We start from the raw sequence: 8050 nt of genomic DNA, 5'->3' as shown, positions 1-8050 counted from the left end.
ATGTCCTCCATTATGTTTATAATATGTTCTGATTCACCAAAATAGAAATAACTAGGTCTTTCTTTGCCATTGACATTTTTTAATATACATTTTAATGTATAATTGTTTTCCACAGCTACTTTACATAATATCTGCTGATACAATGCTTTTTTGTTTTTTGTTGCATATTTCTAGTTCATCTTACACCATGTCAACAGGGCTGCAGCAGGGGCTCATGGCTCCCTGGACCACAGCGAGGGGAGGTGTGTAGCTCAACGGCTCCCTGGACCACAGCGAGGGGAGGTGTGTAGCTCTACAGCACGGTCATATATGAAAGGTTTGTGTGTTGACTGGTACATGATAATGGCACTGGTAAGAACATTAAAATGGAATAACACCTGCAATTTTAAGATATTTAATTATTTTATATTTAATTTATTAAAGTATTAAGATGTTACATTTTTAAATCTTGCCCAATCACTGTGTTGATTTTAAAAAAGATTTTCTTATTTGAAAATTAGAGACAGTGAAATTTAGATCTTAAAACTGTTAGAAGTTCACGAGTCATACAAATGTAAATGTAAAATTTCTTTTGAAATTTAAATTTGTTCCTGATTCAGGCTGGCTGACCCTCGTCTGTGCACAATTTTAGCATAACATGAAATGACAGCATTATTGTGTTATGGAACACAAAAAAACTAAGCCATTTAAATGTTAATGCAATCTCTATTTATCTAAATAACTCTTTTCCAGAACAGGATTTGACATCAAACATTTTTTAAATCCTAATATCGCTCCATCTCTGGTGACATTTTAAAGCTAATTCCTAAAGAGCAGTGAAAGCTGCTCCTGTGAAGCATTACAAAGTGGATGAGGCAGAGAGAAGCAGCAGTGTGACTGGGTGTGACAGGCCCGCACCCGTGGGAGCAGGACTGTGTCATGGCATTAGCCCTGTCCTGCCACGGGCTACACTCTGAGCCTCAGCACGATAGCAGGGGAAGGGGGTACGTGTGCAGGGGCATCCCCCCCCGGCTGGTCTGTCTCCCCCAGCTGGCCTGGCCCTTGCAGGGAAACCGAGAGTGAAGGACCACAGGGGGCTTGAGATGACCACATCCCCGTCGCTCGGGCACTAACGCGCAAGCCGTTCACAGCACTTAATGTTATTGCCCGAGTCCGGCTAGCTGGCTAAGTGGAGGGGCTTGTCTTGAAAGGGGGCACACAAGGACTTTCTCTTGATTAGCCAGTTTCGTAAGAGCATTAGAATTCTGTCATTTCCACTGAGGCAAATCTCTCATCAACAGAATTGATAGCAGGAATGAGTGTAAGGAGCATTTGAAAGCCATGGAGATTAAAATACACAACATAATAGTTTTTTGGTTTGCTTGCGTGAAGTAGACTGGGCCCCGGTCTACACAGTGCATTCATTATATTTCAGTGTACTCCTGCACCCACATGTGTACACACACAAACACCAACTAATGATTCCAGGGTGTGCGTTATTAATTACCCCACATAATACGGCACATCCGCTGGGGGAAAGACTTCCAGTGCTGCCAACAAGGGACATTGTCTATGTGTTAAAAAAGTAAGAAAGCCTAATAGTATACCAGAATATCAGTCATGTGGAGAAAGAAAGCCTGTTTAATAATAAGAGAGAAACATTCAGCTAGACTATGTGTACTATCGACTTAATTACAACAGAACCATTTATGGAAGCTAAAAGTTGCATGTCCAACAGCTAAGTTTTGTTCTGGACTCCCCCCTCACCCCCTAGATCACTCTGAAGAGGTAAACAAAGACATTATGGCTGGCTGGCACACCCTTGAAACAATTCTGGAATGTTCTCCCAGAGGGTCAGCTCCTAAACTAGCTAATTACAGTCAATAAAGTACCAGAGTCCTGCAAGCAGATACAGCCCAGTGGGAAACGGAGTCTGCTTGGTGTTTGTATTCGTGAGTGAGTAAAGGACTGGTTTAAAAACAGAGCTGAGAGCAAGAGGTGCAGGCCAGGGTAAATATACATTCATCCTCAAGGACCTATAGCAGGCTACATGGGACAACAGCCTGTTAACTATGATGTTCTCAGATGGCAGTTAAAAGCTGTGTTGAGAGACTGTGCTGAAAGACCTCTAAAGGGAGTATATTTTTGGTAGACCTCGTCGCCTGTAGTGTATGGCTCCATTCCCACTGTGTATTCCCACTGTGCTGTGCTGGGTTGAATGAACAGTGGAAAACTAATCCAAACATTCCACTTGCCAACATGCAACCATGATGCAACCATGAATGTAAGCAATTTTTTTTACATTTCGGGGCAACAACTTGCACCATGAAGGTTTTAGTGTTCTTCGTGGAAAGTGTTCAGAAAGTGGTCTCTTTTCTCCAGGTACTATACGATGGACAAAGGCCACCCTGCATAAGTTACATATTGTTCTGTGATAAACAAGTATTGCCACTAGAGGGCATAGTGTCACTGTGTCTACATGACCATTACACCTTAGTGCCAGTACAGCGGATTGTGTATTCCAGCAGAAAAAAATCTTAGACTTCTAACGTAGTTTCTCTCCAGATTTTGCAGACATGTGGAGACATTTTTCAGCCTTTCCCTGCTGTGTTAGTGAGTCTTCTGAATGGAGTGGTAATCTTTCTGGTTGTGTGAAAGAGTGAGAGGTGCTGTGAGAGGGGCCTTTGCACACTGGCCCACTAATTGTGAGTGTGTCAAGCCAGGCCGGCAGCATCTGACTTATAGGGCGAGCCTGTGGAGCTGTTGTGCTTCTAATCATCTTAAATGTTCCTCCGCCACCGGAAGTCGGGCATAACCGCTCTGAGATCAGCTCTAACCCTTCTGGACAGTCTTGGGCCAACACGGGGCTGTCCCAAAGGCTGCTGTGAGCGTGTTCAGAATTCAGCCTGGCTGAAGAACTTTCAGAAGGTTCAGAGGGCAGCAGACCTCACGTGGAGAACACAGGCACATTGTTTCTCTAAAGCTCTATCAGGAGTCCTAACAGCTTATTGTGCAGTCAGACACTGTGTATGAGTGTGTGAGAGAGAGCTCTGTTCAAATACTCGTGTGAAAGGTTGTTGGCTCATGAGCACATTAAGGTCAGCCATTGGCTAATCATATTTTGTTTCTGTCACTTAATTTTGCCTTACTTCTGTCTACCTGTCACCCTAATGTTGTTGGGGTTTTTTTTTTGTGTGTGTGTGTGTGTGTGTGTGTGTGTGTGTGTGTTTTTGTCCATAAATCCATGCAACCATAACACAATGAGAAGATAATTGTCTCGGAGTTCTGTTTAAAAAAATACTCACTGGGGCTTCAGAAACACCACAACATCTCCAGTGCTTGCTGGCTAACAGATGTCACAGCAAACACCTGTGTTACCACTGAAAAGCCTTTTACTCATAACCAGACAGCGGCTCTGTGTCCTGACTGGCGCACTAAGGCTATTTGGTCTCTTTTATGAGTAGTGCAATTAAGCCACTGTAATTTATGACACTGACTCTCTCTCCCAAACCTCCTCAGCTCCCTTTCCGGAGGTGGCGGTGGGGTGGTGGTGATTGGGGGAGATGGATGAGGGCGAGGGGCTAATGTGCTCCCCACCCAATCAAATGCTATTTTTAAACATCAAGTCTTCTTTCAAGTAGTTCCCACCCACCTTCCTCTACTCCCAAAGGACGATGAGGATAATAGCCATCTCACATCATCACGAAAAGCGGTCTCTGGTTCACACGCAACACTGTCCAGCCCTGTGATCAGTACGGTGGGATGGGGCAGCGATGACACACTCTCTCTCACTTTCTCTCAATCACATTATGACCTTGTACATATAGAGGAGAGCTTCTGAGAGCGTTCACATCCTTGTAACCTGTATAAGCCCTCAAGCAGCTCTGGGGTAGAAGTTCTGCTTTTGCACAAATACTCTGTACCTTGACATTAAGCGCTGGCAAGCACAAAACGGGAACTTCTATTGTAATCCAAGCACAGGCCATCTGGCCACAGGAAGTGACATCAGCACATAGGCACTTTGATGTTCCTTCTCTGATTGCTAACGTCCTGTTAGAGAAAGGCAAACATTCATCAGCGACTTCAAAACCGGCCACCAGTTTGGGAGAGATGGAGAAGACATGCAGGTCTTAACCCTAGCTGAAACACTTATGCTGCTCCATTTGAATGTTAAAACATAGCTCAAATTTAAATAGTATAATAAACAGGATAATTTATTCAATCTTGGTTAAAATTTCAAGTTCTCAGACATATTTTAAGTGACTTGAAACATTGCACTACAAACACACATTTATAAACAGCCACAATGCTACATAATACATACTTTCTGGTGTTAAATCCACAAAAATCCCTCCTATACCGAGAGAGAGAGACAGAGATACTGTCGCCTTCTCCTACAGGTTGAGTGTAAGTGCCAGGTGTGTTCACGTCTGCACTGTCTCTGTGGTGTTGGTTAAACAGAACCCAGGAAATCCTACACCATCTAATGAGGGCAAGCTGAGGTTTACCTTCATCATGGAGATGTGAGAAGCAAGCTTGGCCTAGAGGAAGTTCCTGAATCCAGGTATTATCCCACAAACACACACTCATACATGCAACATACAACGCACAACAAACCTAGGGAAAATTAAGAACCAGACTCTGCTTTTAGTTTCTAACTTTAACCTAACTGTGTGATATTCTGTAGATAAACAGATACTTCGGACCTTCACTGTATTTCACTCACATACTTCAGTCATTGAGAAATATGAGTTTTTCCCGTGTATCTCATATTTCGGCGTTTTTGACAAGCTGAGAAGGAGGATGACCTAAAGCCTCCGGATGGATTCTAAAGTCGCCTGCTATCAGGTTCCACTTCAGAATCACATGAACAATAAAGTGGAGGAGATTCAGATTCTGTTCCACTCAGTCATCTTTCTGAATCAATGCTCACTTCTGCAAAGTTGTGAATGGCATGCACTCATTGAGTAACTGTGTGTGTGTGTGTGCACGCGCATTACTGTTTATTTTAGGCTGTATTGTATGTATGAGGTAGATTGAGGTGAATGGTTTACTCTTTGCAAAAACCCGTGAGCCCTTGCATGATCAGTTCTTGGAGTGCGCGTGTGTCTGTGTGTGTGTGTGTGTGTGTGTGTGTGTGTGTGTGTGTGTGTGTGTGTGTGTGTGTGTGTGTGTGTGTGTGTGTGTGTGTGTGTGTGTGTGTGTGTGTGTGAGGGGGTTGGCTGCCTGGGAGAACAGAATGTGTGCCGACAGGGTGAACTGAGAGTCTGACAGCCCTCATCGCTGTGCACTGCTGCAGGTGGGCCCCCTAGAAAACCTGATCCAGCCAGTACACCCACAGCCCCGCCCCAAGCCCATTTGGAGAAATAACACTCCTCACCCAACTCTGCACAACAAGGTTACCAGGAATAATGGCAACCCTTCACAACAGCATAATTAGATTAAACACTCTGGTGTCCATATGTGTGCATTGGGTGTGGGTACAATTGTGGTGCAGCTTTCTAAACTCAAAGAGGAACCATAGTTGATGAAGCTGCTGTTTTTAAAAAGGATGTTCTCAGTATTCTCTAAAATTGATGTGATTTCAAATGGAGCTGATCTGATTTTGTTTGTGTAAACTCTGCCTCTAGAGTTTCCTGTGCTTCAGTAGCAGTTCTCTAGGGCTTTGGAGGGGGACTTCTGTGAACCTTATCACAAGTCTGCTTCCCAACCCTGCAGGCAAGAAGTCCCTGCTCAGCACTGTTGTACAAGAGAAAAGCTTTTCTTTATATCCGAATTAGGCCCGGATCAAGCCACGCTGTACCAAAGCCACTCAGAACAGGCAATCCATTGGAATAGCTGTGTAAACCTGTTCACAAGCCAATGGCCATATAAACTGCAATCCATGTAACTACATTTCCAGAACCATTTAAGAAGAAACAGAAGCTCCATATTGCGTGTGTGAGAGCTGCAGGCTCCCCATAGAGAGCTCAGCCCTGCTCTGTCACACTGAGCTCACGCCTTGTAGTGGCAGAGAGCTGGAGGAATGAGCATGACCATAAACACCTGGCTCTGCCCAGCCCAGAGAGTCAGGCCTGCCTTCAACCACTTCACCCTGTGGCATCTAACATCATCAGCCATGTTGCACAAAGATCAGCGCTGGCACACATGCAGACACACCACACATGCAAACAGAGAAAGGTGGGGTCTTACCTTAACATACTCCATGGTGGGATCCATGCTTCCAGCGTCCCTGCGGCAAAGAGACGGAACTCTCTTTAGTGAACACATTCACAGTCACCTCTCCTGTCTGTCTGGCTACCAGTACGACTCTCTCCTGGCCTGTGTGTTCTGGGTCTTTGACCGAGGCAGACTAATTCTCTCCAGCCAGTGCTTCCAACCTCAATGTACTTTACACAGCCATGTGAGGTTAACCCCCCCCCCCCCCCCCCCCCCCCACCCACCCAGACGTTCACACAGCACTGCAGATTATAGATCGTATCAGGAAAACTAGAGGAAATGCCTTATGAAGAATGAGATGAAGCCATGAGGAGAACAGCACGCACATGAAGGGAGCGCACCAACAATGATAAATGTCTTGAAGGCTCGGGTTCAGTTAGTCATCCCTCCCCTGGTATCCCTCTCTCTCTCTCCATTTCTTTCTGTTCCACTCTATTCTCTCTCATTCACTTTTTCGGACTCCATTTGAAATTCTCTCAGATTCCGAAAATTAGGCGTTGAAAACATTTAAATGGGTGGAAAAAAACAAAACAAAACGTAGAGTCCTGATTGGCGCACTAAGGCTACTGATGAAATTTCTCACAAACCCAACCTTCACAACCCTGTATCCATACACCATACAGTACAATATCTGCAAGAAGATAAAGCCATATTTCCATAAATCCGACCCCGTCCGGCGTTTGTGAGATATATTGGATATATGACTCACGCTACCTGCGGCAACGGGCCTCGTTCAGTCCTGTTGGGCGCGACACTTTTTCGCTCACCACGGGACGCGGGACGCACAGAGAGGAGAGGAGCAGTGGGTGTGGTGGAGGAGAGCGCTCATCCCTGAACTCTGCTCAGCCCCGTCTCCATTTAGCTCCGTCTCCTCCGCCCTCGCCCACGCCTGCCGCGGCCTCGCCTGACCCCAGCCAGCCAACTTTCATCTCATCTTTTAAATAAAAAAAAAAAGCCCTGCCTTTCTTTCACTCTTTATGACTCCCTCCCTCTCTCTTTCTTTCTCTCCCACACACACACTCTCTCTCTCTCTCTCTCTCTCTCTCTCTCTCTCTCTCTCTCTCTCTCTCTCTCACATCTTTGTCTTGATTTCCAGTAGGGTGTGTGATTGCATGTCTCTCACCCTCGAGGGAAGTAGGCTTGTGTTCAGTGGAGAAGCTCCACAGATGCACGGCCCCTATAAAACTTACTGGACTTACGCAGCTACCTTCAGATAGTCCTGGAGATGGCTGCATTTTTTCCACTGATGCTACAAAACATTCTACGCATTGTCATTTTTATTTCATTTCCAGTGTGATTAAACTCAACTGGCATCTCGCTGGACACTTGTAGCAGCTTTCAGGGAGACTTGATTTAAATAAGAATCCCTAAATGCATTACAGCTGGAATCCCCAAATCCTTCTTCTAGCTGCTTATGCATTACTTTGTCTGTTACTTTGCCACCCTAAGATGATTATGCTTTTACATAACACATCCATAAAGTGCATATATTGTCCATGTTTCTTACGGCAAATGTGTTAGAGGGAGCTAGCCTTCATTTACTGCTTCTGGATGAAAACGTTACTTGCTGAAAGTTTCTAAGCACTTATTGACCCTTGCCTTAAGAACCCAGCAGGAGAAGGAGCTCACTGTGGGCTCGTCCAAGCTAAACCGTGTCCCGGAGAGGGCCTGCAGGTCCCTGAGAGAACACCGATCCATCTCCCTCTGCTCCTTCTGCTCTGCCAAGCCACAGCTGCATTGTGGTCATTGTGTCCCGGACCGAGTGGCCAAGTTCCTCCGGACCGCCCTGGTCCCGAGCAGACCGCAGCAGGGAGGGTCTCACATGTCATGGAGGGGAGGTCAGGCTATTGCT

The sequence above is a fragment of the Electrophorus electricus genome, chromosome 23 (assembly GCF_013358815.1).
Source record: "Electrophorus electricus isolate fEleEle1 chromosome 23, fEleEle1.pri, whole genome shotgun sequence".
NCBI lineage: Eukaryota > Metazoa > Chordata > Actinopteri > Gymnotiformes > Gymnotidae > Electrophorus > Electrophorus electricus.
Note: the sequence above shows the minus strand (reverse complement) of the source record.